Consider the following 23516-nt stretch of genomic DNA (forward strand, 5'->3'; position numbering starts at 1 on the left):
CTCTGATATTTAAGGAATATCAATATATATTGTTCCGGTGATTAAACATCTCTATTATTAATTAGTTAAGTATTCGAATCAATAAGTTGAAACACTATGGGGAAAATTAAGTATATAAACTTATTAGATTAGTTATTATAAGTTATAGCAAAACTTTTAACTTTTCAAGTTATAGCAATTTTCATTTTAAAAAAATATATAAAAAAGGCTTTTTTGTTTTGTTGAAAAAAACAAAAAAGTAATTAATGAAAAAGAAAAATTAAAATTTAATACAATTAATATACAATTTACCTTCCTTAAAAATAGTTAACCTTAATTACTGATATTTATCCACCCCAAATCCCTCTAACCGTTATTTTTCCTCCTATTTTAATGCTTGCTTTAAGAGTTTTCATCTTCATACACTACCTTCCTCTTTGTGAACGATTTATTTTCGCCAGTAAATAAAAAAAGTCTTCTAACAAAGTGTTGTTGATTATATTTTGAAAAAAAAGCAAAAACAAGTATTTCTTTAGATAACAAATACGAATTCTGTTAATTTGCATTAAATCATGATACGTCATGGAGGGAGGTGAGATTTGTCAGGGAGATGGAATTCGTCATGGAGGGAGTCATGTTGTTGCAGAGTCATGCATATCTGTGTTCCGATGATTCTGATTATGTTTTCTAGGATAGCTTTCATCTTACAGAAAAAAATACAGATTTTCAGTTCATCAAATTCTTGTACACCATTTAAGTAGCTTCTTCTAATAAATTCACATATCAACATGCATATCAATGAATTCTCAGCACTTGTTGCCGAATGATTAGTTATTTATATGTTATTTTCTCACTTAGTGATCATGTCTATCATACCCGATCTTTATTTCTTTTTATTTTTTCTAGTAAGCATGTACATGGTGTGGTAGTAACAAAGTTCTATTCATGGACTATAACAGTACATACAAACGTTCAAATATTTAATTTTTTTTGTATTAAATTGGTATAAAATTGATATTGAATCATTTTTTCTATTTATTGTTCGTTTTTCTAATATAGTTAATAATTTGAATTAACTTTTGGGTGCTCGATTGTTACTGTTTGTTTTTCTAAGATTGTGGGTATGAACAAAGTTTATTTTTTGTATTTACGTAGTATTTATATAATGTTATGCTACTTTAACGTTTGTTTCGTATTTTACATAGTTGAATGAAATTGATATGAACTAAGTCGAGAAAATTGAAGGAAAGGTGTCTTTTAAGTCTTGAATGAAGGACTGGTGACATTGACCTACAGATTGGGTCAAACATCATTAGAAAACTTGATTAAGTTAATTGTGGACTTGATTAATATTTTCAAAACTTTCTTATCTTTTCAAAAATACAAATCAACCCAACCCACACCCCTCTTCAATCCTAATCAACCACTCTCTCTCTCCAGCTTCTCCCAACCAACAGTTCTGCAAAATTTCTCCCTTCAACCTCCAGCGACAAACAGTCAGGCAAGTTTCTTTTCAACTTTCAACCGTCAATCGACGTGAATACTTCTCTGGCGGCAATAACTTCGAGTTCTTCGTCCTTCCATTTCCTTTTTCACAGGTAAAAAATTATGAAGAAATAGAGGAACTTGAGCCAACTACTCTTTTGGTATTGAAATGTGGACTGAATAAAACCCTAATTTCTGGCATGTCTGCATTTCTTCTTCTCGTTGTCGTACTGTTGATTCAAATTTGTTGGTTATTTTTTGTCACAATTGATGTTCTTAGTATGTATGTGTGTGTGTGATATGTTAGTGTTGCTGGGTTGATTTGTTGTTTGTCTTGGTAGAAATGGTATTGCAACAGTTGAAATATCTAATGTAATAAATTAAACATATGATGCAACAGATGAAAAGCTGATGTAACAGATTAAAAATTTGATGCAACTATAAAAATTTGATGCAACAGGTGAACAATCTAACAAATCATTCATCTGTTACGACAGACGACTCTTCTGTTTGGAAGAAATCTACATATTGATCCAACAGATAACTGATTAATGATCTATTTTTATTCTTTCCAACGGTTTACTCTTCATTTTAAAATCTGATACAATAGATTAAAAATCTGATGCAACTATGAAAATCTGATGCAACAGGTGAACAATCTAACATCTCATTCATCTGTTGCGACAGACGACTCTTCTGTTTGGAAGAAGTCTAAACAATATTGATCTAACAGATAACTGATTAGTGATATATTTTTATTCTTTTCAATGGTTTACTCTTCATTTTACAACAGATTAGGACTGTTTTTATTCTTTTCAATGATTTACTCATATAGGTCGGATATCTGTTTCAACAGATAACATACCTAGTGCAACAGATTAGTGATCTATTTTTATTATTTCCAACGGTTTACTCATCCGTTACGACAGGTCGGTTATATGTTGCAATAGATAAAATACCTGGTGCAACAGATTAGTGATTTGTTTTTATTATTTCCAATGGATTACTCATCTGTTACAACGGGTCAGTTATGTGTTGCATCAGATAAAATAACAGGTGCAATAGATAGTGTTGTTTTTATGGTTCCCACGTATTACTCATCCATTGCAACATGTCGATTATATGTTGCAATAGATAACATACCTGGTGCAATAGATTAGTTGTCTGTTGGAACTGTTATATTACTGTTATGCATTAATCAATTATAATCTATGTTATGTTCCTGTTAATTTAAGATAACATGGCTTACAAAATAAAAGAAATCGAATCAAGTCCAAGTGAAAGAATAAGTGCACCAGCTCAGCTACATCCACCACTCTATGAGATTGCTTTACAAGCGTTATCTCAATCAGGAGCAGAAGATAATGAACACGGGGAGGAGGAATCTTTCAAAAGAGATGATCCAAATGCTAATAGCCCTTCCGTCAAATAGTTGGTCAAAACCTTCAGCATTGATCGTTACTCTATGAGAATGTAGTGCGATGGTGCCACAGATTTAACGGGTGATCTCGTAGTTAAGTCACTCATGAGAAAATCTTTTGATGCCTTCAGAAAAATACTTCGAGAACAAAAATTAGATTCTTATTTCAGGGAAAGCTACTTTGAAAAATATCTTGATTTGCCGGAGGACAACAATGCTCGTTTCTAGATGAAAATGGTATATGATCTTCTCAAGCGCAGGTTTATGTATGAAAACAAAGATAAGATGGATGAGGTGTGGATAAATTACTGTGGCATGCCTGTTTGTTTTGGTTGAGAGGAGTTTGCTATAGTTACCGGACTAAAATATTATCCTCCTTCTCAAGTTATACCTACTTTGACCCCAAAAAAGTACCCTGCACACCCAAAAAAGGAAAAGGTAAGTCGAGTGATCGTGATGACCTGGTGTCCATTGTTGGTCCAAGCTTCAAAAACAAAAATCTGATTGAAGCGTTGAAAGGTAAAGGACTTTCAAAAAACACAAGCAATCATTGTGCTTGGTTTGGTTTGTACATAATATTCTTTGGGCGAGAGACGTTAACAACAATATAAGCCTCAGATTAATAAATCTCTCTGAGGATCTTGAGGCATTTAACAGCTATCCTTGGGGTTATGAAAGCTTCAAAATGACTGTCGAATATTTGTTGACTCCGTTAACGCCAAAAATAGTCAACTTATATGGTTTTCCATGGGCTTTTATGGTAAATATTTCTTTTATCATGATATGATTCATCATGTTTTTATTGAATAATGCTTTTGATTTATTGGCGTTATGTTATAGGCTTGGGAATTTGAAGCCATTCCTTATTTGAGACAACAAGTGAACTACCAGGAAGAAGTTTTCTGTCCAAGAATTCTGAGATGGTTGTCGATCAAAACCGATAAAAATGCAAAATTTCTTGATTTTTTCAATCCCCCCAAGGAAGCAGTAAGTCCAATTCTAATAAAGTTTTTGTTTTAATTAATGATTAAATGATTTCATCATCATTCTTAATATATGTACCGATTTATTTTAGATTGTCCATCCATTGCTTGTTCCGACCAACCGAGAGTTGAAGATGCTATTTTTCCTTACTTTACGGTCTGTGCAAACTTTATCGGACCCTAAGGTCGTTGATGGAATAAAAATGGAATTGTTTGGAGCAACAACCATCACAAGAAAAATAATTTTGGAGGGTGGGACTAATGATGCTCCTCTTACAGTTTTTGAAACAACAAGCCATTATGGTCATGATCATAATGGTTGTACATATTTTTCTTCAGATTTTGCCGCATCTAGCGAATGTTCTTCATGCAAATGTCAAGACTGTAAGGCGAAACACGATGGAGTGATTAATGCTATTAATTAACTAATTGCTTCTGTAAAGGAAATGACATCTAAGAGGGGTGTCATTTCATCAAAGAGGATTTTATATCCAGACACTCCACTAGAGATCAAGGTGGCTAAGAAGAGAAGGAAAGACACTTCCAAGGCATCATCAATCATAAAAAAAAAAGCAAGATTACAACGCCTCTGTCTTTGTCTTGCACCGATGTTTAATGTGCAAGGGCGACAGAAGAGCAACATGAGCTGAAGAAGGTGAATGCACATCATCTGTTCCAAAAAATAAACAAGCACATATCTATTTCAACAGATGATACATCTGCTGAAAATTATCAAATAAATATTTACATCTATTGCAATTGTTGTCTAACTTGTTGCATCAGATTCCTTATCTGTTCAACAGATGAGTCTTATGTTGCAATAGATGGGTCATTAATTCGAAGTTATCATACTGCTCTGATTTACCTGTTCGAATTTATCCCAACAGATAATCCATCTGATGCAACATAAGAATCATCTGTTGCAACAGATGGAAAATCTGTTGTATATCTCTACTTAGCATTGACAATTCTGGCTTTTCAGGTGGATGTCACAGCTACTGCCAAAGAGCATAATATGACAGTTGATAATCCATCAACTGCTTCCAAAGATGAAGAAAAAGTGGAGCTTGTCAGTTTGGGAGAACGGAAGAATTACCCATTTGAAGGGTTCAACATCTCGGATGAGGCTCCAAAAAAACTAATACAGTTGATCAACGACTATTCAGAATGGATTGCCGATGGGTTGTTAAAGCATCATGCCGGCAGGTACATAAATTAATTTTATGGATATTGGTTTATACAATTCTTGTTGTAAGAACCTGACATTAACACATATAAATCATCATGTAGAAAATAAAATGACGAGCGCTACAAAGTGAACGAATCAAGTCTTGGTTTTGATATGTTCGACTTTGTTGTTGCATATCCCGAAATGAAGAATTGGTTCTATTTGATGTCACAGGCCCTAATTTGCTGGAATGATGAGATTTAAAGGCCATACATATTATTATTAATTAATACTTTATTTAATTGAATCTGCGTATTGATTTTTTCATCACGTAATTGGAAATGTTTGATAATATGAGCAGCACATCGATGTCATTTTTTACTACCTCTGAAAGAAGGCCAAGTTGCAAATACAAGAACAATACAAATACACAACAGGCAATTGTTTGTACAAAGGTTACATTAATAATGCCTACGATAGGTATTGTCAACAACAGTCGGAAGTTTCCCAAAATGAGGAATGCTTAATCAACATTATCAAAGGTTTTAGCATTCCGGCTGGCTTACCTTGGCATTTGGTCGACGAAGTATGTATCCCAATTAATTGTGGTGATGAATCCCATTAGGTGTTGGTTGTCGTCATTCTAAAAGAGAGGCGCATCCGAGTTTATAACTCAATATCGTGAAGAAAACGTTTTGGGTCGTCGTCTGAGATACAAAAGCTGGATAAAATATTGCCTACTTACCTTGATATGAGTGGCTTTTTGGATCAAAAGGTTCGTACTGATTGGTCGACGATTGAAGCATACCGGGATAAAATGACTAATCCATTTGATGTACAATATGTTGATGGAATTGCTCAACAAACCATTGGTATCTTGTAAGTTTAAGTGTCATGATTTAGTTTCATTTCACAAATTTCATAACGCTTGCATGAACTGCAAGATATGGATTATGTATTTTTTTATAACGTAGGGATTGCGGTCCTTTTATTGCCGCCTATGCCGAGTATTTACGCGATGGATTACAAGTACCAAATGATGGACTTGATGCCGGATTACTCCGCAAAAGATATGCTGCTCTTTTATAGAAATATGGAGAAGCAAAAGTTCAGAAGCCGTACGCAACTGACGTTAAAGATCCACGATGACCAAAGCCGAATTCCATAGTACTGATGAAGAACAACTTGTCCATATTGATTAGATCTTTATAGCTCGAGTCCGTCAATGTAATAACCTATCCTCCTTGATTTAACTTGTTGATTTATTTGTAAAGTAGATCGTTTGTACTCATAATGATTTATTTTACATTTCATTTATTTGTTGAGTTATTTTATTTCATGTAATTTCCGAAGGCTTTGATTTATTTTATTCTATCTATGAATATAATTAATTCTGAGTTTTGAATATGTTAATTGAAATGGAGTACTAGATTCAAATATCGTAATAGATAATACATCTGCTGCAACAGGCGACATATCTTATCAGACAGATTTAGATATATGTTGAAACATGAGATGCAACACGTAGGTCATCTGCTGGAAATTATATAACAGGTCTTCCTACTTTTTTGATTTGCTCCAACAGATTATCAATCAATTGCAACAGATAAGTTATATGTTGTAACAGATCGTAAATCTGTTGCAACAGACAGACGGAAAACATCTGCATAACGCAATAGATGACCAACCTATTCCAACAGATAATCAATCTGTCATAACAGGTACTATATCTGTTACGACAGATATATAATTCGTTGCATTATAAAAATTCAATTTTACCAGACATAAAAATTATTGCCCCTATATGTATAGTGAATTGGCTTGAAATAAAAATTTGTTATCGTGTTCGTCTCTGTCTTGTACATGTTATTTTTTATACACGGGCTCGAACCATTTAGTTAGTACCCCATATGCCCAGACCCATTGCATCTTTCCCAAAATGGTGTCGCACACACCGGTCATTTGTGTGTCGGTCAGCAAACACTCCATGTATGCAAGTGAGTACGGCCTGCACGCTGCACCAATTATATTTTTTTGGAGCTGGATGTTCTTATTTGGACCTTCAAAAATCCATGATTCCTTCGCCAAGACTTCAGCCGGCAAATGATCCATCAGGTTACTCTGTGTCAACAACTTGGGCAACAACTTCAAGAGTGGCTGCATGTGGGTTAAAAATGTCTTCTCATTGAACACAGGTAAGTTGCAGTCATAAACCTTAATCTTTTCCTCGTATGGTAGTATCTCAACAGTGAGAAAATGGGTGATATCCACGTTCATGACTACAAGGATTCTCTTTCCCTTGGTCCAGCTCTTGCCGTGTGGATATGGCCTCTTCCCTCTAACATATTTAATCACTTCTTCATCCCATTAGAACGTAGAAACTAACTGATCAAATCCCAGGCCACCGGAATCAGCTAGATTACGAAGATCAGCATACCTATCTTTGAAATTATTGCAGAAGTTGAGGTCCATTATCCTATCAGCAGCATCATAAGCATCTGGGTACGCTATTAGAGCCGGGGGAGTTGCATTTTTTGTTGATTTCAAAATGGAGAGAATTTGTCTAATTTTTATTCTCTTCCTCCTAAACTCCACTATAGGAGTGCATGACTTCCTTACCTCGTTGGATGGTGTGACACCTCTCCTGGATTTTAACTCCTCGACAGCTTCAGTAATAGCCTCTAGCTTGTCGAGGAGTTTGTCCTCTCTGTCCTTGCACACTTTGTATTTGTAATGAGAATATGAGGGTGAGAGGGACCACTGTAAGGGTGGGAGGGATCGATGTAGGGGTGAGAGGGAGTACCTATGCAAGGGGTGTTTTCAAATATATTTATTTTTTGCTGAGCACCAATATGCACATAATCACGACTGGCAGCAGAAGCAGAAACAGGATGGCTGCCACCATCACAAACAACTCCACCAGCAACACCCCCAGAAGAAGCACCCGGATCTGTTGCAGTATGAGTTAGGTCGTGAAGAGCTTCAACATTAGATTGACCTTGCCTAACTGCTCTTCCTATGGATGTTGCTCCATCCAATTCCTTCTTTATTAACTCCACCGTTGGGTCTTCTTTTGTATCAACAACACTCAGAGTAAGAAAAGAAGTCATCCCAGCTCATCAATGGTAGGCACGATCCAAGGATGTACAACCTATAAAAAATGACAGGAGGAATTTAAATTATATAATAATAATTTGTAGTCAATTGGGTTACATAGGGCTCGGGTTATGTTAACACAACCAACTTATGCAATAGACGATCTAGATACAGCAATAGTTGATCTGTATATTGAAACAAATTGATAATATATTGCATCAGAATACTCATCTGTTGCATAATTTACAGTAAATGGGTAATCTGTTGAGTAGAGTTCAGAGAACAGAGCAACATATGGTTAATCTATTGCGAAATATGGATCGTCTGTTGTAACAGATTACTCATTGCGCTAGTTACAGTTGACGGGTAATCTCCTACAACAGATAGAACATCTGTTTCAATATCTTTCTTTGATGCAAATTATTTTAGTTGAAAGAAGACGTACTGCATCATCCAGAGGGTTAAAGAGATCAGCCTTATTAATATTTTTTTTGTTGCTCTCTACTGCAGCCAATCACCTAAGGATCCTTGGATGAGAAACCATATCTGGATAATCCGTGAAATACTTTTGGAGGGGAGAAATGGCTTCACATGCCTAGGCCTAAAAATTGTAAACAGGAAGCAAGCAAAAAACAAAAGTCGCAAGTATATTCAATATAAATTAATGAATGAGTAATAATAGTGATCAATTTTACCATAAAAGCCCAAGGAAAGCTGTATAATGTGGTCGTCTTTGGCTTTAGCTCTTTCAGTAAATATTTGACAGTCAAGTAGTAGCTTTCGTAGCCCCAGAGATAATCGTTGAATCTCCAAAAATCATCAGCAAGCGCCAACAAATCACATTCTATGACTTTCTTAATGTCTCTAGCCAATAAAACGGAATGGACAAACCAAACTAAGCATAATTTCTCCCTGTAGTGCTTTGGTATGTCTTTATTCTTGAGATCCGCTATCAAATTTTTCACTTTGTAGCTAGGTCCATCAATGCCCAACAACCCATCTTTTTTTACCTTGCGTTTGTTGGACCCTTTGTGGGGGTGTTTTCTTAATGGCAGGTTCTTCTGGACGATCGCATCTCAAGTCCGTCACAATGGAAAACTCTTTCAATCCAAAACAAACCGACATGCCACAGTAGTTGATCCAGACTTCATCCATCTTATTTCTGTCATTCTTCGGACCTCCATCATCCCCCGCATACATGATCCTGCGCTTTAGAAGTCCATATACCATGATAATTGGGAAACGAAGAGGGCGGGGCCCAGACAGCTCAAGAAAGTGTGCAAAGCAGCTCTTCTTAAAAAGTCCATCTATGTTTTCCTTCTTCATAATACTCCTAAGTTCATCAAAAGGTTTCCCCAATTGAAATTTAAGTACAAGATCACCAAATACTGCATCAGGGTTATTCATCGGCATCGCTACTTGAAACTTGTCAATACTAATGGTTTTGACAGAATCATACTGGAATTTTGATATTACTTGGTGAGGAGGAGTTATCACTTTCCTCGGCTTCATTTTTCCCTGACTGAGATTGTTCTGGATGTTCCTCTGAATCTATCTGTACTCTAGCCTTTTTTTTGGTGATCGAAAGTTGATCCACTTTCTCCACTTTCTGTTTCTTTTCTTTTGGGAGACATCTTTAACTACAAATAAAAGAAAAACAAAAAATACATTGCATTTGATGTCTGCATAATTTTTTTAAAAAAAGGTGAGACAAATTCAATAAATTATTCTTACCACATAACGAAAAAAAATACTCCAACGGACAATCCATCAGTTGGAACAAATGGGGAACCCGAATCTGTTTGAAGACCTATTTAATATCTCCCCACAGATATTCCACCTGTTGCAACAGGTGAAGAAATTTCAATAAATTATTCTCTAACACATTACAAGAAAATACTCCAACGGATAACCCACCAATTGGAACAGATGGGGAATCTGTTTGAAGACCTATTTAATATCTCCCAACATATCTTTCTCCCATTGCAACAGATGGACCACCACCACCACAACCAATGCCACGACCAATGCCACCAAGACCACTACCAATACCAACACCAAGACCACCGACACCACCGCCAAAAAACACAAATACCAACACCACCAACAACAGCCACCAACAATACCACAAATATCATCCAATAATACCACGACAGTCAACAAAACACTGAGAGAAAAACTAGGGTTTTCTCGGGTGCTTCCTACTTTTTTAGCATCAAAACTCAAAATTATTAACCCATTCTCTAAGATAATACAACTAAAAGTCTTCTTTTTATCATTAACTAAAATGCCCTATTTTTTAAAATAAAGAACAAATGTAGAACTCTTCTCGAACTCTGTTACATGCGAAGATAAAGAAAATAATGGATACAAGCAGGAATGAAGTCGGAAAAAAAAATTATATGTAGTCGTAAATGGGAAGAAAATCAACCTGTTTTGAAGGGTTGAGCAATAATATAGAAAACAACGGATACAAGCAGGAATGAAGTCGAAAAAAACAACTATATGTAGTCGTAAATTGAAAGAAAATCGAACTATTTTGAAGGGTTGAGCAATATGTTGAGTAGGTGTTGTTTGTATTGTTTGTATTGTTGAGAGGGAGAGGACACCCCGAGAGAGAGAGAGAAGAGCGAGAACTTAAGATTTGAAATGAAAAGTTTTTCGCGCAAATGGATGATTTGTATGGGTTGATTTGTAATTTTGGAAAAGAATGACAAGTTTTGAAATTACTAATTTGGTCTGAATTGATCTTAATTAATTTTAAAAGTTTTAAAAGATATAGTTTTTGAAAAATTGAGTTGATGAGAACTCCTTTCTACTCAGAGTGATCGATCAATGACTCGGGTTGGGATGAACGCAATACTAGCGCTATGCAATTGCAAAGACTCGATTGGATTTGTAGTTGACCCTGTGAGCTCATTCATTTATCCCTAGTTCCACCTAAATCAACTTAGGTACTATCACTCTCTTAACATTGAGTTATTGAGAACTCATTTCAACTCAGAGTGATCGATCGATGACTCGGGTCGGGACGAATGCAATACCAACGCCATGCAATTGCAAAGACTCGATTAGATTTGTAGTTAACCCTGCAAGCTCATTTATTTATCCCTAGTTCCACCTAAATCAACTTAGGTACTATCACTATCCTAACATTGAGTTGATGAGAACTCATTTTAACTCAGAGTGATCGATCAACGACTCGGGTCGGGATGAACGCAATACCAACGCCATGCAATTGCAAAGACTCGATTGGATTTATAGTTGACCCTGCGAGCTCACTCATTTATCCCTAGTTCTACCTAAATCAACTTAGGTACTATCACTGTCCTAACATTGAGTTGATGAGAACTCATTTCAACTCAGAGTGATCGATCGACGACTCAGGTCGGGATGAACGCAATACCAACGCCATGCAATTGCAAAGACTCAATTGGATTTATAGTTGAACCTGTGAGCTCGCTCATTTATCCTTAGTTCCACCTAAATTAACCTTGGTACTATCACTATCCTAACATTGAGTTGATGAGAACTCATTTCAACTCAGAGTGATCGATCGACGACTCGGGTCGGGAATGCAATACCAATGCCATGCAATTACAAAGACTCGATTGCATTTGTAGTTAACCCTGCGAGCTGATTCATTCATCCATAGTTTCACCTAAATCAATTGCTATAAAATCTGTTGCAACAAACGACTAAGCTGTTGAAAATTTTCAAACAGGTACATATATGTTGCAACAGATGACATTTTTAATTTAATTATCAAATAGATATCTGCATCTGTTGTACATATAGCTGAGTTGTTGGAAATTTTCAAAAAAATATTTATATCTGTTGTAACAGATGACATATCTGATTTTATTAATTATAAAATGAACATTTTCATCTGTTGTCATAGATGACTGAGCTTTTGGGATTTTTAAACTAATATCTATATATGTTGTAATAGATGACTGAGCTGTTCGAATTTCTAAACAGATATTTATATATGTTGCAACAGATAACATATTTGTTTGAAAATCTTTTTATCTCTTTTAATTTTAAAGCAAGAAGCTTCTGGTCCGAGTAAATAATATCAAGTAGTAGTACTGACTACTAAAGGTGGAAAAAAATATTTCTTGGATATCTCAAAAGTGAGTACATTGAGCAGTCTTGTCTTGTCTTTTCAATGTCAGTAGTCTTAGTCTTCCTCGTGCCCCTCAAATTATTAATGAAATTAATGAATATTAATTAATGAATATTGAAAACCACCACATGTACGTACATAATACATCTATAGAAATTATCTCATCTCTTCCTTCAGCTGCAGTTTATTTTATTTAACTCTAATTTTTTTCTCTCTCCTTTTTATGGTCACAACCTTTTTCCCTCTTTTCTCTTCTCTTCTCATACAGATTTTTTCGGATCTAAACTCATCCACATTTTTCTTCGACTTAAATTTCTGTTTTGATTCCCTTTTTGATATTAAGGTATGGTTCATTATTACTCTTTCATTCTCGTCTTCTTCTTTGCATGTTATTTACATCTGTTTTTTCATTTAATTACTATTTACCCATATCATATTTATTAAAATTTGTTTAAGAAACTTGTAAGTGTTGAATAAATAATCCGAGAATTTTTATAACAATATGAGAAAAAAGTTATCTATTGGGAGAAGTTTAAAAGCCTTGTTGGCAGTATCATTTTTTTTGTATGTATTTTGTTTGTTTTATTATTATTGATACACTTATTGATGTTATTGGTGGGGTTGGCGTTGTTGGAACTTGTGGTGTTGTTGATGGTTCTGGCACAAAGGATGTTGCTTCTTTGTTGTTGATGATGTTGTTGGGACAAATGTTGTTTCTTTTTTGTTGATGTTTATATTGTTGTTGATGTTGGAATAAATGGAGAAATTATTGGAACAAATAAAACCACCAGAAAGGCTGGTTTGATGTATTCCATCAAACTCCACATGTGTTACAACAGACTCCACATCTATTGCAACAGACTCCACATTTATTCCAACAAAATCCATATCTGTTGCAACAGACTCCACAGCTGATGCAACAGATGGACAATGTTCTTTTTGTGACATTAATTTTTTTCCTCTTCTTTGTAGATATAAGGAACTGATAGTTGATCAATTTTTGACGAACTATCTTAAGAGGCTGCAGTAAAGATGGAATCAAAAAAATAAGTTGCTTGTAGATGGAACCACTTCATATGTGGGAGGTATGTATTACTGATAATGTTATCGTGGAAACGCACATAGAGTGCACTGATTTTGTGAATGATGTTTTTACTGATTAGTCATAGATCGTTCAAATAAGATGTCTGCAATTTTACAGTTAAGTTTGGTAGGTCCGAACTGATAAGGCTGAGGGACCATTAATATGGTTCTGATAGCTTGTTAAGATTTAATGTCAGTTGTTGCTCATGTTTATTTGTCAAGCATTGTGAAGGGATCTAATTTTTGTGTCATTGTAAAGAGATTCAATAGCAATTGGACTAACTTTTAGGGTGCATTGGACCCTTAGAGGGCCTTCGAAGCTTAGCACTGCATCTAATAAGAACGAAAAACCAATATATTTATTGCCCTGGCCAAAATTTATATGGTTGGGTTGCTCGCTCGGGGTGATGATTTTATGCCAGAATGTGCGGTAGGAGAATGCTTTCGAAGAAAAATAGGTGGTTGATGGAAGACTATATCATCTAAGAGCTAATTGAAGAAGAGACACAGGGTAGAATGTAACTTCTAATGAATCAGGCGGATGGAATTATCTTAACAGATGCAAAATCTGAATCAAGTGCAAATATGAATGTGTATCCGGTAATGTAATTTCGTTTGTTATGTCTCTGAAAGAAAAACAATGTGGATGGACACTTTGCTAGGGAACTGCATGGTTGGGATTATCACCTAGGTAGAAAATAGGAGAAGACCAAAAAAGCAGCCTCACGGGCATCGAGGGTAGAAATGATGTTCAGCAAGTCTAGAAAACTTACGCCAACAACAACTGCAGTGAAAATAAGGTAACTAAGCGAAGACGGCAATTTTTGAATTTTAAATTTCATCCCATCTTCTGATTTGTGTTTTTGATCAGGTCCACTGCCGTTGACCTGATCGGAACCACAAACGAGATTGAAAGACAAATAGAGTATCATTGCTTCCTTAGCAATATGGTTATAATTGATTGCGTTTTCTTGCCTTGACATACTTTCAATATACCTTGGAGAAGATCAGATGCTTGTTGTAGTATGTGAATCCCGATAATTTTTGAGCTTGCCTCCAGCTTTTTGATTCTGTATTCAAGCTAGTCGTTGCCCTCTTTAAAGTTGGTAAAGAGTTTCTCGGCTCTTATGAGCTTGATCAGGAACACTACCTTCAAAATTGTGGCATTCTAGCAGTCCTTTAGAACACTTTCTTCAGAAGCCTTAAAGGATACATGGAGAGTTTCTGTGTTTGTTTTAGGTCAAAATGTGTTGATGTACGTTGAAGATGTGGTCCCAAAAGTTGAACAACACACTTTTATCTAGCGTTGCGCTATGCATCTTGCTCAACCAATTTGATAAATTAGTAAGCATGGAGTTACGTAGCATGTGATCTAAACTGGCTCTACCAAACCTATTAAACATTACGTAACTCTAAGCTCATTACTCCATCAAAAAAATATGACCGAGTTAGTGCAAAAATCGAACGAGCTCAATCTCTCAGCCTTTCTGCTGATTGCTCTTCTCCAATATAGATGACAAGATATCTTCTATGCAAAAGTCTACACCGTCGCTAGACATGTTCCCAGACAATCATATCTGGCAATGGTGTAGACTTTTGCATAGCAGATATCTTGTCATCTATATTGGAGAAGAGTGATCAATAAAAAGGCTGACAGATTGGGCTTTTTTTCTATGTGCACTAACTCAGGCATATTATTTTGATAGGGTAATGAGCTTGGAGTTACGTAACGTTTGATGGTCTTGGTAGAGCCGGTTTAAATCACATGCTACGTAACTTCATGCTTACTAATTTATCAAATTGATTGAGCAAGATGCATGAAGAAAAACTCGATAAAAGTGTGTTGTTCAACTGTTGGGACCACATCTTCAACGTGCATCAACACATTTTGACCTAAAACAAAAATAGCGACCCTCCGTGTAACCTTTAAAGCTTCTGAAGAAAAAGTGTTCTGAAGGGCTTCTAGAATGCCACAACTTTGAAGGTAGTGTTCCTGATCAAGCTCACAAGAGACGAGAAAATTCTTATCAACTTTGAAGACAATAACGACCAGCTTGAATACAGAATCAACAAGCTAAAGGCAAGCTTGAAAATTATCGGGATTCACATACTACAGCAAGCATCTGATCTTCTCCAAGGAATGTTGAAAGCATGTCAAGGCAAGAAAACACAATCAATTATAACCATATTGCTAAGGAAGCAATGATACTCTATTTGCCTTTCAATCTCATTTGTGGTTCCGATTAGGTCAACGGCAGTGGAACTGATCGAAAACGCAAACAAAAAGATGTAATGAAATTTAAAATTCAGAAATTGCAGCCTTCGCTTAGTTTTCTTATTTTCATTGCAGTTGTTGTTGGCGTAAGTTTTCTAGACTTGCTGAACATCCTTTCTACCCTTGATGCCCGTGAGACTGCTTTGTTGGTCTTCTCTTATTTTCTACCTAGGTAATAATCCCGACCATGCAGCTCCCTAGCAAAGTGTCTATCTGCATTATTTCTCTTTCAGAGACACAACAGACGAAATTACATTATCGGATACACTTTTATATTTGCACTTGATTCAGATTTCGCATCTGTTAAGATAATTCCATCGGCCAGATTCGTTAGAAGTTACTTTCTACCCTGTGTCTCTTCTTCAATTAGCTCTCAGATGATATAGTCTTCCATCAACAACCTATTTTCCCTCGAAAGCATTCTCTTACCGCACCTTCTGGCATATAATCATCAACCTGAACGCGCAACCCAACCATATGCCTAAGGGTCTAATGCACACTTAAAGTTAAGTCCAATCGCTATTGGTTCTCTGTAGTGACAAAAATATTGATCCCTTCTCAAAACTTGACACGCATAAATACGAGCACCAACCGTCAGTAATTTGTAACAGGGTATCTGCACCATCTTCATGAGGTCCTCAGCCTTATCAATTTCGAACCCATCAAACTTAATGGTACAATGCAGGATCTTGTTTGAATGATCAATGCCTAATTGGTTAAAAACTGCATTCACAAAAACATTGTACTTTGTGTGTGTTGTCCCGGTAACCTTATCAGTAATACATACTTAAATCCCACACATATGATAGTGGATCCATCTTCACACACCTTATTCTTCCTAGCCCATCTATGGATTAAATTGAATAAATAGATGACTAGCTTGTTGCAACAGATGACACATCTGTTTATATTATCAATCAATTGGAGACATTTGTTACGACAGTGATCAACCTGTTGCAGAAATCAAATAGATATATACATCTGTAGTAAAAAGATTGCCAGTATGTTGTAAGTTATCTAACAGAAAGAATATATTTTGTAACAGATTACCCATCTGTTAGATATATTTTAAGGCAATTTTCTTTTCTTTCCGAGATATAATAATTTATAAATATGTCCCTCCTTACAAATATGGATGATCCAGATTCGTACAAGAATATTCATATCGAGTCCTTGCATGAACTTCAAAGGCAGTTGGATTGATGAACTCCAGAGAGATATTTGGCTGACTTCGGAGCAAGGCTGCCCGATGAATGAAAGATGTCTGATTGACAATAGTAATAATCGTAGTAATAATAATTAGGTAATGTTTTTTATTTTAGCGATTATTTTTCTCCTTTTGTATATCAAATCTACCCAAAGGATTCAAAAATCTATGAACATTCATTTCATTTTGTTGTCGACTTTGAATTTTTAATTCTTATTTAGTATTTAATAATAATCATTTTGTTTATTCCTTGTTCTCAATATGTCGACGGTTGGTGGTAGGGATTGAGCAGCAATTTGTGTCAGTAGTTAGAGGTTAATCTGCTACGACAGGTCGATCATATGTTGCACCTGACGGTTATTAATAAAAAAGGGCAATTGTTGTTATTGAGAGGGTGAAAAGAAAGACATGACTCAGAGTTCCGATTATTCAATATAAAAAATATTTCGTAAATAAATAATAAGGAAATAAATAATAAACACAATTTATAACCACAATTTTAATAACTGATTGTGACTTTTCACCATTTTTTATTTTTGAATTTGTTTTTTAAATTATTTATTATCTAATAAAATGATTATTATTTTATTAAGAAATTTGAAAAGGTATTTTTTTTTATTTATAAAATAAAAAAGTAAGCAAATTTGGATTAATGATATGATGATATAGTTATTTTTTAAAAAAAGTAGATTATATGTTGCAACAATTAAATTATCTAATGCAACAGGTTCACTATGGTTGCAACAGATGATATATCTATTGTCACAGACGATTTATCTGATGCAATCTATATCTAGTCACAACTCAATAAAAGCAGTTCTTGGAAAGAACTAATTAATAATAATAATCCGAAAAGTCATGACTTATCACAATATTTCTTAATTTAATTAATTCATTACTTTTCGCATTAATAAAAAATGTAATTAATAAATGGAGGTGAACAGTTAGATTATATGTTGCAACAGATATGTTATGTGATGCAACATATTTTATATTTGTTGCAATAGATAATACATCGGTTATCACAGATGTGTTATCTGATGCAACAGATATAGAATCTGTTGCCACAACTTAATAAAAATGGTTCTTCGAAAGACTAATTAATAATAATAATTTGAAAAGTCATGACTTATATCACAATATTTATTTTCTTAATTTAATAAAAAATTTAATTAATGTATGGAGGTGAATAGTCGCGCCTTTTTGCCTCTCATTCAAATTCAATCCTCTATAAATAGGTCCGTCCCTACTCAATCGTTCATTCAAATACAAAATTTATTTATATATTGCATCTCGTCTTTCATATTACACTCTAGAAGATAAGATTATGGCTGACCCAGTGTGGGACATTGCTTTTCTGCAAGACACTATGAATGAACTTCGGAATCAAGTTCATGATCTACAATGGGAATTGGAAGGAGTTAAATCAAGAATGCTCCGCGAGATACGCAGGCTGAGGAGGGCCTTACTACTTCGGTTGAAGATTGGCCGGCTGGAAATGATGATGCTAATAATAATAATAATAATAATTAAACTATTATTTTTTTTAGTCTATTATATGTATTTTTATTTGTTTAATAAATAAATTGTGTTTGATCTTTGATCTTTGACGTTTTAATCCATATTTAATTTTTATTCTGTCTATTTTCTTCTCAACAAACATTTCGACGATTTGACGTAAAAAGGAATAATTTAGAATCCAATAGCAATAGCAAGATTTATCTGTTGGGTTTGTGGTAGGGGTTGATTTGTGTTGTTTCAAACAGATTAATCATTCTTTACAATAGATAATTAGTCTGGTGCAACAAATAAACATTCTGATGCAACAGATAATTAGTCTGGTGCAATAGATAAACATCCTGATACAACAGATAATACGTCTGATGCAACAGATAATACGATGATGCAATGGATTACTCATCTGATTTACCAGATGATTGATCTGTTTAAATTGTGGCACTTGTGTTGGATTCATAATCGGGGTTCTATCCATTGTTGAAAAAATAAAAGTGTACCCAGATGACAAATATGAATAAAAAACATAATTTTACTTACCAAAGTAACCTATGAAGTAATGCCAAAGTGAAAAGTGATGTAGTAAACAAAATTTGACCTAAGAAATTAGTCAGATCGCAGCAGTAGCACTGTACCAACAACAACAACAAATTGTTGACAAGAAGAAGATGAAGCAGAAGATGACGAATAAAGCAGCAGAAACAGAAACAATTAACAACAAAAATCGCTAAGAGAGAGTATACAACAATGGATGAGAAGAGAGAGAAAGACGCCTTTTTTTTCCTCCGTTTCCCATTATTTTAGGTATACATTGGGATCAAAATGTAAATTTAAAAACTCGTGGGTTATTTTAAAACTTCCCCAACTTTCTTAATACATAATAAAGTAATGTTCACCTCCAACTAATAATTAAGACTTGTGTCACCTACACCTCATTTTAAAACTCTTTTGTCATCTGTGGCCCAAACCCCCAACTAAGTCGCATCAGATGGTATTAAATTTGATATCAACTACATCAAATTATACATTTTTTGACTCTGCAATTAGTAACATTTGACATGAATAGTGTATCTTGATTATTATTGATGCTCATTACTCTTTGTATAAGATTGCTGGTATGACCAAAATTTAGTTTTGATATTTAACATAGTATTTATATAATGTTCTTCATCTTGCCAGAAAGCAAACACAAATATCAATCATGATTAATATTTATTATTTTTTTATTGCAACAAAAAATTATTTGACATCAAGCAACTATCAATTAATTTATTTTCAACATTTACGTTGATAGTTTTTCATGTAATATCCATTACATACACTAAAAAGGTTATGTAACATAAAACATAATTTTTCTCATAGATTGTCGCATTCATAAAACTCATTCAATACAAATGTGATATATACCAAACTTCATCGATATCAATTTTAATATCAATTTAATACATTGAGAACTCAAAATAAAAATATTACTTAAGTATGAAATGAGTATATAAATTGATTTCAACGTATTAAAAGTGGGATTATCCTAGGAACATGTGTTAATCAAAACTTAGTTAACATCATTACACTAATTGGCAATTACAATTGGTATTTTGATCTCAGTTTTACATATATACTATAATAGCAATGATATTGAAGTTAATAATGGTATGCATTATATGGGCGTGGAGAAACGATGACTAATTAAAATCCAAAATAGAACTATATATATATGTTTTCATCACTTAACGATTCGATAAAATTGAACTGGCAAGACTGCCTTTTGACTGTAAAAAGGATTTTTTTTTTAAAGTAATTACTTTTTGGAGAATCAAATAACTGCTAATAGTTAAGCACTACCTAAGCATGAAAACAAATTAAAAGCAACAATAATTCAAATGTTAACATTTACTATTTGTTCTTAATTTAATATAAAAGTGATCTAAACAATTATCCAATTGAACTATTTGCAACAAAAGCTACTAAACTACTCAATCAGAGAAGCAACTGATTAATAAGGAAAGAGGGTCAAAAAAGTGAAAGATAAATGAGATGAGAAGTATCAATAATTACATTATAAACTAAAATATTTTTGTTCCTGTTAGTTAGTGATCGAGAAGAGTCACTATTTAGAAGAAATTTAATGAATGAAAATTAAAGAGATAAGACTTCTATTGGTAATTAAAAAAGGTAGAAAGATAAAACTTCTATTGATAATTAAAGACTGAAAAATATGAAAAAATGTATAATCAAGTTAATTATTCAAGTTAATAAAAAAGTATAAAATCAGATCTTAAGCTTAAAAAATATATTTACCATATATAACTCCTTAAATTGTGGACACACTTTGATATTTAATTATTAAAAAAAATAAAATATTGATACCTTAACTTGCCATAATTATCCAAAATTTTTAATTAATAGTGATAAATATTACATGCTAAATATAAGGAAATAATACAAATAATAAATATTACAAAATTGATTTTCGAAAATTTAATTAAAATATATTTTTCTTAAAAATTGCTATAGCTTGTTATTATTTCTTAAGTCTAGTAATTAATGAAAAGTCATGCTATAACTTATAATTAACAATCCAAAAAGTATATTTGGGATAATTTTCACCTACTAATTCTCCTAATGAGTGCGATGAGGAAAAAAAAATAGTACTATGAATTATTTTTTTAAAAAAAAACTAGTTAGGTTTGCATCATGGCATGTTACTTATAATAAAAATTAGAGCCCTTGACCACTTATTTTTGTGTGCAAAATGCAATCACCCACATCATGGCTACCCATAGAGAAAATTAAATTTAAATGATCGTTCATTCATCGATTTAATTTATTTGTGTTTTCGTGTGGTTCATCTTCTATCATTTAATTTTGTCAATGTATGTACTAGTTAGTTCCATCACATAAATGAATTTGCTCGAGTAGTTGAGCACTTCTGATCTTTCGAAGGTTCGAGTCGTGCTAGAGCAAAAATGAGAACGCTATTAATTTTTTCGAAGAAAATGAAAAGAAAAAGTTCTATCAAGGTAGAATTTAGTCGCAACGCCAAGAACTTAAAAGAAGGGATTCGAAAATCAGCACTTGATTAGAAATTTCATAATCGAGCTCTAAAATAATCAAAAATCACCTTTGATCGACAAGATTTTACTCCTACAGAGGGACTTCCAAATATAAATTCGAATCAGTGATCCATAGAGTATCAATGAATCAACACGCTGAAGGTCCACGTAGGCACTAAGGTTGCCAGAAATACGATTTTTATTAGTCCGGGAGTAATCGGACCCTCCTAAAGTTCGGGTGTGTCTCAACAATTTCGTGTGTAGTTTAGGGTGGAAACAGTGCATTTTCTTTTTATTTAACTACAAATTTGTCAAAAAATTATGTTCTAATTTTTTTCAGTAGTATGATTAACAACCAAAAAAAGTAGGCTAAATGCTTGGATATTCAGTAAGTATCATAAAGAATGAAGATAATTAGGTTTATAGAGCTCTTCATACTAGTCTATTCAAAATAATTGTAAAAATGCTTACCAAAGTGAAAAAGACTAGAATCTAATAACTGCATTTAGCATTTAATTATATCCTAAATTATGTGATATCGAAATCATTTGACAAGTGTTCACAACCAACTTAGCAAGCTTCTCATTCAATATATGCTTTTGTCATTTTCAAAGTTCAAATCAAAAAATACAACCAGAAAAATAAAGAAGGAAAAAAAAATGATAAATTAGCTACTGAGGTAATAAAAACATATGTATATAAATTTAAACATCGTAAATTCTGAGTTCATAAAATCATGAGATCTGAAACATAATTATTTTTCCACATGATATTTTTACAATTGTCACCATTTGCGTATATGATATTCCGTCTTATAGTCTACGTATGTGATATATTTTTCTTTTTAATGTGTTCTAAATAAATTGTCATCTTTCTACATTTAAAAATAACTAGTATAGCATACGTGTTTTGCACATGTGTCTCAAATAGAAGAATAATATTTTAAAATATAACAATTGACATTAAAATGATACAACACAAGAAATTAAGGTAAAATTAATATTAAAATTTATTACTATTATTTTATTATATATATATATAACGCGTATCGTAATATATATAATTCCCAAAACATATAATAATTCTATTAACATTTTATTTAGATCTAATTGTATTTATATAAATCAGCATGCCTAGTATACTTTTAGTATCATTTAACAAACATTAAGTTTTTCATCTATCCACAAAAATAATTGTTGTTTGAACAACGAAAAAAAACAAAAAACAGAAAGGAGGTATGTCCCAATTTGAACTATTAAATTGAATGAAAAAATTTGCTTAAAAGTTACAAAGCATCACTTATTAAATAAAATTATTTAAATCGATAATAGAAATTAAAATTACCTCTGAAAAGACTATTTGACATATTTTGTATGTGCGATAATCGTTAGAGCCTGTAATTAAAAAAAAAAAAAAGGGCCATTAAAGTCCATTAATAAACATAACCATGATATGCTAAATTTCATGATTTATTCACAATTACAAATATACAACAAAAAATTAAAAGAGAATTCAATTTGATCATATTTTGTATGTGAGATAATCATTAGAGCCTATACTAAAAAAAAAAAGAACAACCATTAAAGTCCATTTATAAACATAACTATGATATGCTAAATCTCATGATTTATTCACAATTAAGATAATTGTATACAACAAAAATTTAAAAGAAAATTCATATAATGAAGAATTGCTAGAAAATCCTAAAGAATCCAAGAAGAGAACTTTAATTAATCATCAATCAAAATCAAAACAAAAATAAGAAGAAAATATAGTAGAAAAACTATACATATTTTTCTAATAAAATTTGATCAAATAAATACTTAAATAGAACTGTCGATATTTCCTTTTTTATATATGGTAAACTTTTAAGTGATTTAAAAGTGTTAAATATTACTATAATTTTTTTACCTAAATAAAATATTTTTTTTCCTTTCTACTTTGGTTAAACAAACTTTTTAAAAAGGAAATTTTTTAACCTGATAAATAATACTACACGTGCTTACCATTATTGCCCCCAACTTTGTTTGAAAAAAAACTGTATAGAAAAGAAAGAAATATTTTTGCATAAAAATTAGTAAATATGGGCTAAACGGATTACTATTTAATATGTAATAGTAAAT

This window comes from Capsicum annuum, chromosome 9 (genome assembly GCF_002878395.1).
Source record: "Capsicum annuum cultivar UCD-10X-F1 chromosome 9, UCD10Xv1.1, whole genome shotgun sequence".
NCBI classification, from domain to species: Eukaryota; Viridiplantae; Streptophyta; class Magnoliopsida; order Solanales; family Solanaceae; genus Capsicum; species Capsicum annuum.